Source organism: Loxodonta africana, chromosome 21 (assembly GCF_030014295.1).
Source record: "Loxodonta africana isolate mLoxAfr1 chromosome 21, mLoxAfr1.hap2, whole genome shotgun sequence".
Classification (NCBI taxonomy): Eukaryota; Metazoa; Chordata; class Mammalia; order Proboscidea; family Elephantidae; genus Loxodonta; species Loxodonta africana.
The window spans coordinates 66,729,620-66,743,935 of record NC_087362.1 but is presented as its reverse complement, the minus strand read 5'-3'; positions in this window follow the sequence as shown (position 1 = coordinate 66,743,935).

Genomic DNA, 14,316 nt, shown 5'->3' with positions numbered 1-14,316 from the left:
GAGCTTCAGGCTTTCATATATTCACCATCAGCCTGAAAGGAAAAAAACAGTCAATCTGAGTTTTGTTTTTTTTTCTTTTCTTTTTTTTGCATAGCACCAAACAAAATGAATATAACTCACAGAAATGGGAGAAGTGGAATCATTTCCAAGCTGGCCAAGTAGAGACTAAAGTGCTATTGTCTTATTGTATTAACACATTGTCATGGATTGAATTGTCCCCCTAAAATATGTGTCAACTTGGGTAGGTCAAGATTCCCAGTGTTGTGGGGTTGTCCTCCATTTTGTGATCTACTTTTGGTGGCATAAATTAGATCTAACAATGCCTGAGCCAGCCGAGCCTGCGCCGGCCCCAAAGAAGGGCTCCAAGAAGGCAGTGACCGAGGTGCAGAAGAAGGATGCAAGAAGCGCAAGCACAGCTGCAAAGAAAGCTACTGTGTCTACGTGTCCATAGGCATCATGACAAGCAGAGAGGGGAGAGACCTCACTACACTACCACCAAGAAAGAAGAGCTGGAAGTGGAACACGTGCTTTGGACCCAGGGTCCCCATGCTAAGAACCTCCTACTCCTAGGGGAAGAGGGAAGATTGATGCCCAGACACATGGAGATCTCCAAGGAATGTTGGGCCCACAGATGTTGAGAGAACATGAGGACCTTCCCCTAGAACCGGCAGGGAGAGAAAGCCTTCTCCTAGAGCTGACGTCCTGAATTCAGACATTTAGCCTTGCCAATTGTGAGAGAATAAATTTCTGTTTGTTAAAGCCATCCACTTGTGGTGTTTCTGTTTTAGCAGCTAGATAGCCAAGACATACATCTTGGTGCCTCTGTACCCATGAGATTGGCCCAGCCCAGTGGGTGAAGCTCACAGTTGTTGGGGCACACACCCTGGCAATGCCCTCAAGGAGGGAATGCACAGCCTCCGGCCCTGGGCAGCGGGCTACAGGTGAACAGGGAGGTTCACGGTGAAGGATGGAAAACCAAGATCTTTCGCCTGGGCTTCTTTGAGACACCATTTTGTGCTCCAAATTTCATCTCGACCTATCATAACTTCCAGAACAATCCGCCAATCCAATCCTCTAAGAACCAGCCACCATTCCATCACCCACATTGAAAATCTTTTCTCTCAGGAGCATTGCATCCCTTTGTTAAATGGAACAGATCTTTATTTCCTTTTCTAAAAAAATTGTGGTGAAAGTATGCATAACAAAATATGGCATCTCAACAATTTCTACATCTACAATTTAGTGACATTGATTATATGCAAGTTGCGCAACATTCTCACTATCCTTCTCCAAATCATTCCATCACCATTAACATAAACTCAGTGTCCTTCAGCAACAACTTCCTCTTTCCTCCTCCCTTCCGCCCCTGCTAACTATTACTAATCTTTGGTTTCTGTATATTTGTCTATCTCATATAAGTGGGCACATACAGTATTTGTGCTTTTGCAACAGGCTTACTTTGTTCAGTGTGATACTTTCAAGGTCCACCCAGGTGGTGGCCTGCATCAGACCTTCATTCCTCTCTGTGCCTGGGTAGTATTGTATTGTGCATATGTACTGCCCTCTGTAGTGGCTTCGGTCATCTGTTGATGGGCATTTGGTTGTTTCCATCTTTAGCTATTGTGAAAAGTGTTGCCATGAACCTTGGTGGACAGTTACAACATCTTTCCTGACAGCTTCAGTTCCACATTGCCACCACACTCCCCTCCGCCTCTCCTTTCGCCCTCAGGTTAAAAGGGGCTTCTTTGGGACCCACCTTTGCCTGGATCACTGTATCAGTCCCCTGACTTGTCTTCCTGTTTCTGCCCTTGACCTGAAGAGTCTCTTTCCGCACAGTGGCCAGAGAGAGCCTATTAAAACATAAATCAGATCAGTCACTGCTCTTGGCTAAGCTCTCCAGGATTTCCCTTCTGGCGCAGGGTAAAAGCCAAGGTCCCACGCTGGCCTGGAGCACCCCCAAATCCTCCCTAGCCTCACCTCTGCCACCCTCACTCCAAGTCTTTGCCCTCCAGCCACACTGGCTTCTCTGCTGTTCCTTGTACACACCAAGCCCATTCCTGCTTCCAGACATTTGCACTTCCTTATTCCCTCTCCAGGAGCACTCTTTGGCCCCCTCGTTTCCCTCAGGTCTTTGATCAAATGTCACCTCCTCAAAGGAGTTCTTCTCTGGACAGTCTAACTCAAATAGCTGTTCCAGACACTCTTTTCTCCCCTACCCTGCTCAATACTGTCTTCTCAGCATGCACTACCTGGTATACCTTTGTTTCTTATTGCTTATCTCCTTCCACTAGAACGTCAACTCCGTGAGAGCAGGGGCCATGAGTGTCTTGCTCACTGCAGTGTCCTCAGAGCCTAGAATGGCACTTAGCACATGGGAGGGCAGTGATGGTTCAGTGGCAGAATTCTCACCTTTCATGTGGGAGACCCAGGTTTGATTCCCAGCCAACGCACCTCATGCGCAGCCACCACCCACCTGTCGGTGGAGGCTTGCTTGGTGCTGTGAAGCTGAAGATGTTTTAGTGGCACTTCAAGTCTAAGACAGACTAGGGAGGAAGTTTTGGTAATCTACTTCTGCAAATCAGCCAATGAAAACCCTGTGGATAGCAACAGTCAGATTCCCAGCAGATCGTGGAGATAGTGCAGGACTGGGCATACTTTTCTTCTGTTGCGTGTGGAGCCTCTGACAGCAGCTAAGAACAACAGGAGTTCAATAAATATTTGTTGAATGACTTATGAATCTACCCTACTTGAAAGGGGCAGGAAATGGAAGTTTGGACAGATTATAATAACGAATCAGGGTTTTCCTAACACTCTTAATGTCTCTTTCCTGAGGGAGGAAGATTTCCTGGGACCTGGGAGCACCCCTTACACATCAGCTGCTCAAAATGGAACTCTAGCCATGACACAAAGTCCCAACGAAGAGTATTAAACCCTTTTTCTCTATGTTCGTGATTTTTAAATCACACACAAAAATCATTTGTCATTGGTCACAGCAAATAGCTCCAACAGGAGAGCATGGATTTACATTTGAGCTGGATTAGTTTAAAGATGATTAAAATAATCCCTTTAATCTTATAAAAAAGAGCTTTTAGGTGACCAGAGTAAAAGGCCCCAGACAGAACGTTCAAGTTGTACCTAGAGTTTCTCCTCACTAAGAGATAAGCACACATCAGAGATAGAAGACTCTCAGCTCATCAGCCATTTATCCAAACACAGAATTGGGTACCAAGAAGTAGGGTGCTGCTCTAACAAATACCTAAATATGGAAGTGGGTTTGGAATTGGGTAAAGGGTGGAGGCTGGAGGGGTTTTAAGATGCCTAATAGCAAAAGCCTAGATTGCCTTGAAGAGACTGTTAGTAGAATTATGGACATCAAAGGCACTTTTGGTGAGTGATCAGAAGGAAGTGGAGAGAGCTATAGAGAAAGTCTCTATCATGTTAGAGAATACATATGGCATCAGCAACACAATGTTGCTGGAAATGTGGATGTTAAATGTGTTTCTGGTGAAGCTTTAAAGAAAATGATGAAATAACCAAATCAATACCATTCACAGTAGCCCCCAAGAAAATAAAATACTTAGGAATAAATCTTACCAAAGATGTAAAAGACCTATACAAAGAAAACTACAAAGCTCTACTACAAGAAATTAAAAAGGACATACTTAAGTGGAAAAACATACCTTGCTCATGGATAGGAAGACTTAACATAGTAAAAATGTCTATTCTACCAAAAGCCATCTATACATACAATGCACGTCTGATCCAAATTCCAATGTCATTTTTTAATGTGATAGAGAAACAAATCACCAACTTCATATGGAAGGGAAAGAAGCCTCGGATAAGCAAAGCATTACTGAAAAAGAAGAAGAAAGTGGGAGGCCTCAATCTACCTGATTTCAGAACCTATTATACAGCCACAGTAGTCAAAACAGCCTGGTACTGGTACAACAACAGGCACATAGACCAATGGAACAGAATTGAGAACCCAGATATAAGTCCACCCACGTATGAGCAGCTGATATTTGACAAAGGCCCAGTGTCAGTTAATTGGGGAAAAGATAGTCTTTTTAACAAATGGTGCTGGCATAATTGGATATCCATTTGCAAAAAAATGGAACAGGACCCATACCTCACACCATGCACAAAAACTAACTCCAAGTGCATCAAAGACCTAAACACAAAGACTAAAACAATAAAGATCATGGAAGAAAAAGTAGGGACAACCTTTTAGGAGCCCTAATACAAGGCATAAACAGAATACAAAACATCACCAAAAATGACGAAGAGAAACCAGATAACTGGGAGCTCCTAAAAATCAAACACTTATGCTCATCTAAAGACTTCACCAAAAGAGTAAAAAGACCACCTACAGACTGGGAAAGAATTTTCAGCTATGACATCTCCGACCAGCACCTGATCTCTAAAATCTACATGATTCTGTCAAAACTCAACCACGAAAAGACAAACAACCCAATCAAGAAGTGGGCAAAGGATATGAACACACACTTCACTAAAGAAATTATTCAGGCAGCTAACAGATACATGAGAAAATGCTCTGGATCATTAGCCATTAGAGAAATGCAAACTAAAACTACGATGAGATTCCATCTCACTCCAACAAGGCTGGCATTAATCCAAAAAACACAAAATAATAAGTGTTGGAGAGGCTGCGGAGAGATTGGAACTCTTATACACTGCTGGTGGGAATGTAAAATGGTACAACCACTTTGGAAATCTATCTGGCGTTATCTTAAACAGTTAGAAATAGAACTACCATACAACCCAGAAATCCCACTCCTCGGAATATACCCTAGAGAAATAAGAGCCTTCACACAAACAGATATATGCACGCCCATGTTTATTGCAGCTCTGTTTACAATAGCAAAAAGCTGGAAGCAACCAAGGTGTCCATCAACGGATGAATGGTTAAATAAATTGTGGTATATTCACACAATGGAGTACTACGCATCGGTAAAGAACAGTGATGAATCTGTGAAACATTTCATAACATGGAGGAACCTGGAAGGCATTATGCTGAGCGAAATCAGTCAGAGGCAAGAGGACAAATATTGTATAAGACCACTATTATAAGATCTTGAGAAATAGTATAAACTGAGAAGAACACATACTTTTGTGGTTACGAGGGGGGGAGGGAGGGAGGGTGGGAGAGGGTTTTTACTGATTAATTAATAGATAAGAACTGCTTTAGGTGAAGGGAAGGACAATACTCAATACATGGAAGGTCAGCTCAACTGGACTGGACCAAAAGCAAAGAAGTTTCCAGGATAAACTGAATGCTTCAAAGGTCATCGGAGCAAGGGCGGGGGCTTGGGGACCATGGTTTAAGGGGACCTCTAAGTCAATTGGTAAAATAATTCTATTATGAAAACATTCTGCATCCCACTTTGAAATGTGGCGTCTGGGGTCTTAAATGCTAACAAGCGGCCATCTAAGATGCATCAATTGGTCTCAACCCACCTGGATCAAAGGAGAATGAAGAACACCAAGGTCACACGATAACTAAGAGCCCAAGAGACAGAAAGGGCCACATGAACTAGAGACATCATCCTGAGACCAGAAGAACTAGATGGTGCCCAGCCACAACCAATGACTGCCCTGACAGGGAGCACAACAGAGAACCCCTGAGGGAGCAGGAGATCAGTGGGATGCAGACCCCAAATTCTCACAAAAAGACCATACTTAATGGTCTGACTGAGACTAGAGGACTCCCGGTGGTCATGGTCCCCAAGCCTTCTGTTGGCCCAGGACAGGAACCATTCCCGAAGACAACTCATCAGACATGAAAGGGACTGGACAGTGGGTAGGAGAGAGGTGCTGATGAAGAGTGAGCTAATTATATCAGGTGGACACTTGAGACTGTGTTGGCGTCTCCTGTCTGGAGGGGGCATGGGAGGATAGAGAGAGTTGGAAGCTGGCAAAATTGTCACGGAAGGAGAGACTGGAAGGGCTGACTCATTAGGGGGAGAGCAAGTGGGAGTACGGAGTAAGGTGTATATAAACTTATATGTGACAGTCTGACTTGATTTGTAAATGTTCACTTGAAGCTCAATAAAAGTTAATTAAAAAAAAAAAGAAAATGATGACCATGTGATTATACAATGGAGGAAGGGCAATGCTTTTTATGCAGTGGCAAAGAACTTGCCTGGATTATGTTCAAATGTTTGATGGAAGGAAGAACATGTAAGTGATAAACTTGGATGTCTGGCTGAGGCGATTTCTAAACAAGATCTTAAAGGGGCTGCGTGGTTTCTCCATGTTGCTTATAGTAAAATCTGAGAGGAAAGAGATGGACTTAAAAATGAACTGTGCAAAATGAGAACAGAACTTAAAGATCTGGAAAACTCTGTCCTACAAACCAAGGACATATGTCCTAGAATTTCACCGAGGACACGGCTACACAATCTTTTGTTGAAGAGATTAAGCCTGAGACTAATGGACCTAACCAGCTACCACAGCAGAAAATGTATCAGCTTAAACCGATGGGGACAGAGAAAGAGCAAAACGGAAGAATGCTGTCTCTGCCTCTTGGAATTCTACAGGCAGGAAAAGGCCAAAGAAGATACACCTTTACCCTTCAGAAGAAGAAAAGAATCATCCCTTGAGTGCTTGGAGATCAGCAGAACAGTTGGAAGGAGCACAGGAAGCAGAACTTTCTCGGTTTCAATGGGTGAGGCCACAGTCTCCTGGATCTCAAAGGGTGGGGCCACAGCCTCCTAGGTTTCGAAGAGTTGCATTGTCACCAACTTGGTTCCAGAGTGTGGGGCTGCTGTTGAAGACAGCCAGGGGCATGGGGCTGCCGCTCAAAGTTGGGGGGTGGGGCAGGGCTGCCATGCCCAGCGGGCAGACGAATGGGGCCTGCCATGGCCTAGGTGGTGGAGTTGCCACTCAGATGGACTAGGAGAATGGGCCAGCAAAGCTGAGGGAGCAGAGTTGCCATCTCAGAGGGCCTGGAAGGTGGAGTTGCAGCCCAGGTCCGAGGGACCTCCACCCAGAATACAGATGGCGTCAATGGGCACCCAGAGTCTGGAAGGCAGGACCATTGCCCAGATGGTCTCAGAGAAGAGAGGATTATTTGCAAGCCTTCAGAGCTAATGTAATTTGTTCTGCTGGGTTTTGGACTAGCTTGGTGCCTGTTAGAGGGGCCCTGGTTGTGCAGTGGTTAAATGTTCAGCTGCTAACCAAAAGCTTGGCAGAAACCTTATGGGGCAGTTTTACTCTGTCCTATAGAGTTACTATAGGTCAAAATTTGAGTTGGTGGTGATAGATTTGGTTTTCTGAGATTGCTGCCTGTTATCCCTTTTTTCCCTCCAATTTCTCCCATTTGTAATGGAAATGTCTTCCTTGTGCCTGTTCCGCCACTGTACTTTGGAAACAGATAACTTCTATTCTAGATTTCAGAGGTTCACAGATGAAGAGGAGTTTTGCCCCAGGATGGAATACACCTAGAGTCTCATCCATATTTATTTAGATAAGTCAGAAGATGAGATTTTGGACTTGGGGTTGATTTAAGACTTTTGGGATGATGTGATGGGGGTAAATGTGTTTTGCATATGGCAACAACATGAACTTTTGGGTGCCAAAGGGGGGAATATTATGGATTGAATTATGTCCCCCCAAAATATGTGTGGCAAATCCTAACTTCTATACCTGTGGTTATAATCCCATTTGGGAATAGGTTGTCTTTGTTATGTTAATGAGGCAGGACTAGTGTAGGGTGTCTCTTGAGGCAACTACTTTTGAGGTTTAAAAGAGATTAAACAAGCCAGCAGAAGAGAGATGGGGTAAGACAGCTGCCAAGACACATGGAGTTCTCCAGGAAAGCAGGAAGCAGAAGTTGAAAAGACAAGGACTTTCCTCCAGGGCCTCCAGAGAGAGAAAGCCTTCCTCAGAGCTGGTGCTTTGATTTCGAACTTGTAGCCTCCTAGCTGGTGGTTCAGTGGTAGAATTCTTGCCTGCCACATGGAAGGCCCAGGTTAGTTTCCTGACCGATGCCACCACCTGTCAGTTTGGTGGCTCATTTGTTGCTGTGATACTGGAAGCTTTGCTACCAGTATTTCAAATACCAGCAGGGTCACCCATGGTGGACAAGTTTAAGTGGAGCTTCCAGACTAAGACAGACTAGGAAGGAGGACCTGCAGCCTACTTTTAAAAAAATTGACCAGTGAAAACTTTATGAATAGCAGTGGAACATTGATATAGTGCCAGAAGATAAGCCCCTCAGGTTGGAAGTCACTCAAAGTACGGCTGGGGAAAAGCTGCCTTCTCAAAGTAGAGTCAACCTTAATGACATAGATGAAGTCGAGCTTTCAGGACCTTCATTTGATTACGTGGCATGACTCAAAATAAGAAGAAACAGCTGCAAACATCCATTAATAATCAGAATGTGGAATGTACAAAGTATGAATCTAGGAAAATAGGAAGTCATCAAAAGTGAAATGGAACAAATAAACATTAATATCCTAGGCACTTCTGAGCTGAAATGGATTAGTATTGCCCATTTTGAATCAGACAATCATATGATCTACTATGCCAGGAATGACAAATTGAATAGGAATGGCGTCACATTCATTGTCAAAAAGAACTTTTCAAGATCTATCCTGAGGTACAATGCTGTCAGTGATAGGATAATATCCATACACCTACAAGGAAGACCAGTTATTACAACTATTATTCAAATTTATGCACCAATCACTAAGGCCAAAGATGAAGAAATGGAGGATTGTTAGAAAGTTCTGCAGTCTGAAATTTACCAAACATGAAAACAAGACACATCGATAATTACTGGGGATTGCAGTGAGAAAGCTGGAAACAAAGAATAAGAATTGGTAGTTGGAAAATACAGCCTTGGTGCAAGGAAAAAAAAAAAAATCAAACACATGGAAACTGAACAACACTTTGTTCAAAAACTACTGGGTTATAGAAGAAATTAAGGATGGGATAAAGAAATTCACAGAATCAAATGAGAATGAAAATACGTCCTACCGGAAGCTTTGGGATGCAGCAAAAGCAGTGCTCAGAGGTCAATTTAGAGCAACAAACGCATACATCCAAAAAGAAGAAAGGGCCAAAATCAAAACATTAACTCTATAACTCGAACAAATATAAAGAGAGCAGCAAAAGAAGCCCTCAGGCACCAGAAGAAAGGAAATAATAAAAATTAGAGCAGAATTAAATGAAATAGAGAACAGAAAAATCATCGAAAGAGTTAGCAGGACCAAAAGCTGGTTCTTTGAGAAGGTCAAAAAAATTGATAAATCACAGGCCAAACTGACAAAAGGAAAACAGGAGAGGAAGCAAATAACCCAAATAAGAAATGAGATGGGCGATATCACAACAGACCCAACTGAAATTAAAAGAATCATAACAGAATACTGTGAAAATTGTACTCTAACAAATTTGAAAACCTAGAGGAAATGGACAGAATTCTAGAAATACACTACATACCTATAAAAAAAAAAAATACTAACACAAAAAGAGGTAAAAAAAAAAAAGAGGTAGAACAACTAAATAAGCCTATAACAAATGAAGAGATTGAAAACGGAATTAAAAAAACTTCCAACAAAGAAAAAGCCCTGGCCCTGACAGCTTCACTGGAGAATTCTACCAAACTTTCAGAGAAGAGTTAACACCACTACTACTAAATGTATTTCAGAGCATAGAAAAGGATGGAATAATCCCGAACTCATTCTATGAAGCCAGAATAACCCTGATACCAAAACCAGGTAAAGACACCACAAAAATAAAATTACAGACCAAGATCCCTCCTGAACTTAGATGCAAAAATCCTCAACAAAATTCTGGCCAATAGAATTCAACAACATATCAAAAAAATAATTCACCATGACCAAGTGGCATTCATACCAGGTATGCAGGGATGGTTCAACATTAGAAAAACAATCAATGTAATTTACCACAGAAATAAAACAAAAGACAAGAACCACATGAGCCTATGAATTGATGCAGAAAAGGCATTTGACAAAGTCCAATACCCATTCATAATAAACTCTAAGCAAAACAGAAAGAAGGGAAATTCCTCAACATAATAAAGGGCATTTATACAATGCCAACAGCCAACATCATCCTAAATGGAGAAGGCCTGAAAGCATTCACCTTGAGATCAGGAACCAGACAAGGATGCCCTTGTGTTTAAACCTCTTATTCAACATTGTGCTGGAGGTCCTCAGAGCAATTAGGCTAGAAAAAGAAATAAAGGGCATCTGCATTTGTAAGGAAGAAGTAAAAGTATCTGTATTTGCAGATGATATGATCTTATACACAGAAAACCCCAAAGAATCCACAAGAAAACTACTGGAACTAATAGAAGATTTCAGCAAAGTATCAGGATACAAGACAAACATACAAAAATCAGTTGGATTCCTCTATACCAACAAAGAGAACTTTGAAGAGGAAGTTGCCAAATCAATACCCTGTACAATAGCCCCCAAGAAGATAAAATACTTAGGAGTAAATCTAACCAGAGACGTAAAAGAACTGTACAAAGAAAATTGCAAGATGCTGCTGCAAGAAACCAAAAGAGACCTACATAAGTGGAAAAACATACCTTGCTCATGGATAGGAAGACTCAACGTTGTGAAAACGTCTATTCTACCCAAAGTGATCTACAGATATAATGCAATCTCAATCCAAATTCCAATGGCATTTTTTAATGACATTGAGAAACAAATCACCCACTTCATATGGAAAGGGAAGAGGCCACTGATAAGGAAAGCATTACTGAAGAAAAAGAACAAAGTGGAAGGCCTCACACTGCCTGATTTGAGAAACTATGATACCGCCACGGTAGTCTAAAACAGCCTGATACTGGTACAACAACAGATACATAGACCAATGGAATAGAATTGAGACATAAATTCATCCATCTATGAGCAGCTGATATTTGACAAAGGCCCAAAGTCCATTAATTGGGGGAAAGACAGTCTCTTTAACAAATGGTCCTAGCATAACTGGGTATCCATCTGCAAAAAAATGGAACAGGACCCATACCTCACACCATGCACAAAAACTAACTCAAAATGGATCAAAGACCCAACAGTAAAATCTAAAACAATAAAGATCATGGAAGAAAAAATAGGGACAATGCTAGGAGCCCTAATACATGGCATAAACAGTATACAAAACATTACTAACAGTACACAGACACCAGAAGAGAAGCTAGATAACTGGGAGCTCCTAAAAATCAAACACTTATGCTCAACCAAAAAGTTCACCAAAAGAGTAAAAAGACAACCTGCAGATTGGGAAAAAATTTTTGGCTATGACAAATCCGATCAGCATCTAATCTCTAAAATCTACAAGATACTGCAAAACCTCAACAACAAAAAGACAAATAACCCAATTATAAAATGGGCCGGGGATATGAACAGGCACTTCACCAAAGAAGACATTCAGGCGGCTGACAGATATATGAGGAAATGCTCACAATCATTAGCCATTAAAGAAATGCAAATCAAGATACCATCTCACCCCAACAAGGCTGGCATTAATCCGAAAAACACAAAATAATAAATGTTGGACAGGTTGTGGAGAGACTGGAACACTTACACGCTGCTGATGGGAATGTAAAATGGTACAACCACTTGGAAATCGATTTGGTACTTCCTTAAAAAGCTAGAAATAGAACTACCACACAATCCAGCAATCCCACTCCTAGGAATATAGCCTAGAGAAATAAGAGCCTTCACATTAATAGATATATGCACACCCATGTTTATTGCAGCACTGTTTACAATGGCAAAAATCTGGAAACAACCTAGGAGCCCATCAACGGATGAATGGGTAAATAAATTATGGTATATTCACACAGTGGAATACTACACAATGATAAAGAACAAAGATGAATACTTGAGATATGTCATAACGTGGAGGAATCTGTAAGGCACTATGCTGAGTGAAATTAGTCAGTTGCAAAAGGACAAATATTGTATGAGACCACTATTATAAGAACTCAAGAAAAGGTTTAAACACAGAAGAAAACATTCTTTGATGGTTTCAGGGTGGGGAGGGAGGGAGAGAAGTATTCACTAATCAGATAGTAGACAAGAATTATTTTAGGTGAAGGGAATGACTACACACAATAAGGGGGAAGTCGGCATAAGTGGACTAATCCAAAAGTTAAGAAGTTTCCTGAGCACAACCAAACACTTCTAGGGCCAGAGCAGCAGGGACAGGAGCCTGGAGACCATGATTTTGGGGGACGTCTAGGTCAGATGGCATAACAAAGGGTATTAAGAAAACATTCTGCATCCCACTTTGGTGAGTGGTGTCTGGGGTCCTAAAGGCTGGCAAGTGGCCATCTAGGATGCATCAATTGGTCTCAACCCACCAGAAGCAAAGGAGAATGAAAAACGCCAAATACAAGGGGAAAATACGTACCCAAGAGAGAGAAAGGGCCACATAAACCAGAGACTCCAACAGCTTGAGACCGGAAGAACTAGATGGTTCCTCGCTACCACCAGTGACTGCCATGACAGGGAATACAACAGAGAATCCCTGATGGAGCAGGAGAAAAGTGGGATGTAGACCTCAAATTCTAGTAGAAAGACCAGACTTAATGGTCTGCGACTGGAGGGAACCCAGAGTTCATGGCCCCCAGACTCTGTTAGCCCAAAACTAAAGCCATTTCTGAAGCCAACTCTTCAGACAAAGATTAGACTGGACTATAAGACATAAAATGATACTGGTGAGGAGTGTGTTTCTTAGCTCAAGTAGACACATGAGACTATGTGGGCAGCTCCTGTCTGTAGGTGAGATGAGAAGGCACAAAGGGACATGAGCTGATTGAATGGAAATGGGAAAAACAGGGTGGAGAGGAGGAGCGTGCTGTCACATTGTAGGGAGAGCAACTAGGGTCACATAACAATGTGTGTATAAAGTCTTTGTATGAGAAACCGACTTGAATTGCAAACTTTCGCTTAAAGCACAATTAAAAAAAAAAAATAGAAATATGCAAAGACCTGGAGATAGAAAACCAAAACGGAAGAACATGCTTGGCATTTCTCTAGCTAAAAAACTGAAGAAAAAATTCAAGTCTTGAGCTGTAATATTGAAGGATTCTACGAGGACAATATTAAACAACACAGGAAGCATTAAAAAAGAGGAGATTCACTGTACCAAAAAGAATTGTTTGACATTCAGCCATTTTAGAAGGTAGCATATGATCAAGAACCAACGGTACGGAAGGAAGAAGTCCAAGCTGCATCGAAGGCATTGAGAAAAACAAGCCTCCAGGAATTGACAGAACACCAATTGAGATATTTCAACAAACGGATGCAGCGCTGGAGTTGCTCACTTATCCATGCCAAGAAAATTTGGAAGACAGCTACCTGGCCAACTGCCCTTTTTAAAGAAAGGTGATCCAACTGAACTTGGAAATTATCCAACAATATCATTAATATCACACAGAAATAAAATTTTGCTGAAGATCATTCGAAAGCAGTTGTAGCAGTACCTTGACAGGGAACTACCAGAAATTCAAGCCAGATTCAGAAGACGTGGAACACGGGATACCATTATTAATGTCAGATGGATTATGGCTGAAAGCAGAGAGGTGTTTACCTGTGTTTTTTTTGTTTTTTTTTTTTTTTACTATGCCTAGGTATTTGACTATGTAGATCATAATAAATTATGAATAACGTTTTGAAGAATGGGAATCCCAGAACACTTAATTTAGCTCATGCAGAACCTGTACAGAGATTAAGAGGCAGTCGTCGTTTGAATAGGTGGTTTAAAGTCGATAAAGTTGTGCGTCAGGGTTGTATCCTTTCACCACACCTATTCAATCTGTATGCTGACCGAATACCCAGAGAAGCTGGACTATATGAAAAAGAACGTGACATCAAGACTGGAGGAAGACTCATTGACAACCTGCTTTATGCAGATGACACATTCTTACTTGCTAAAAGTGAAGAGGACTTGAAGCACTTACTGATGAAGGTCGAAGACCACAGCCTTCAGCATGGATTATACCTCAATATAAAGAAACTAAAAATCCTCACAACTGGACCAATGAGCAACATCATGATAAATGGAGAAAAGATTGAAGTTGACAAGGATTTCATTTTATTTGGATCTGCAATCAACATCCATGGGAGCAGCAGTCAAGAAATCAAAGGACACATTGCGTTGGACAAATCGGATGCAAACAACCTCCTTAAAGTATTAATAAGTAAAGATGTCACTTTAAAGACTAAGATGAGCCACGGTTTTTTCAATTGCCTCTTATGCATGTGAAAACTGGACAATGAATAAGGAAGACCGAAGAAGAATTGATGCTTT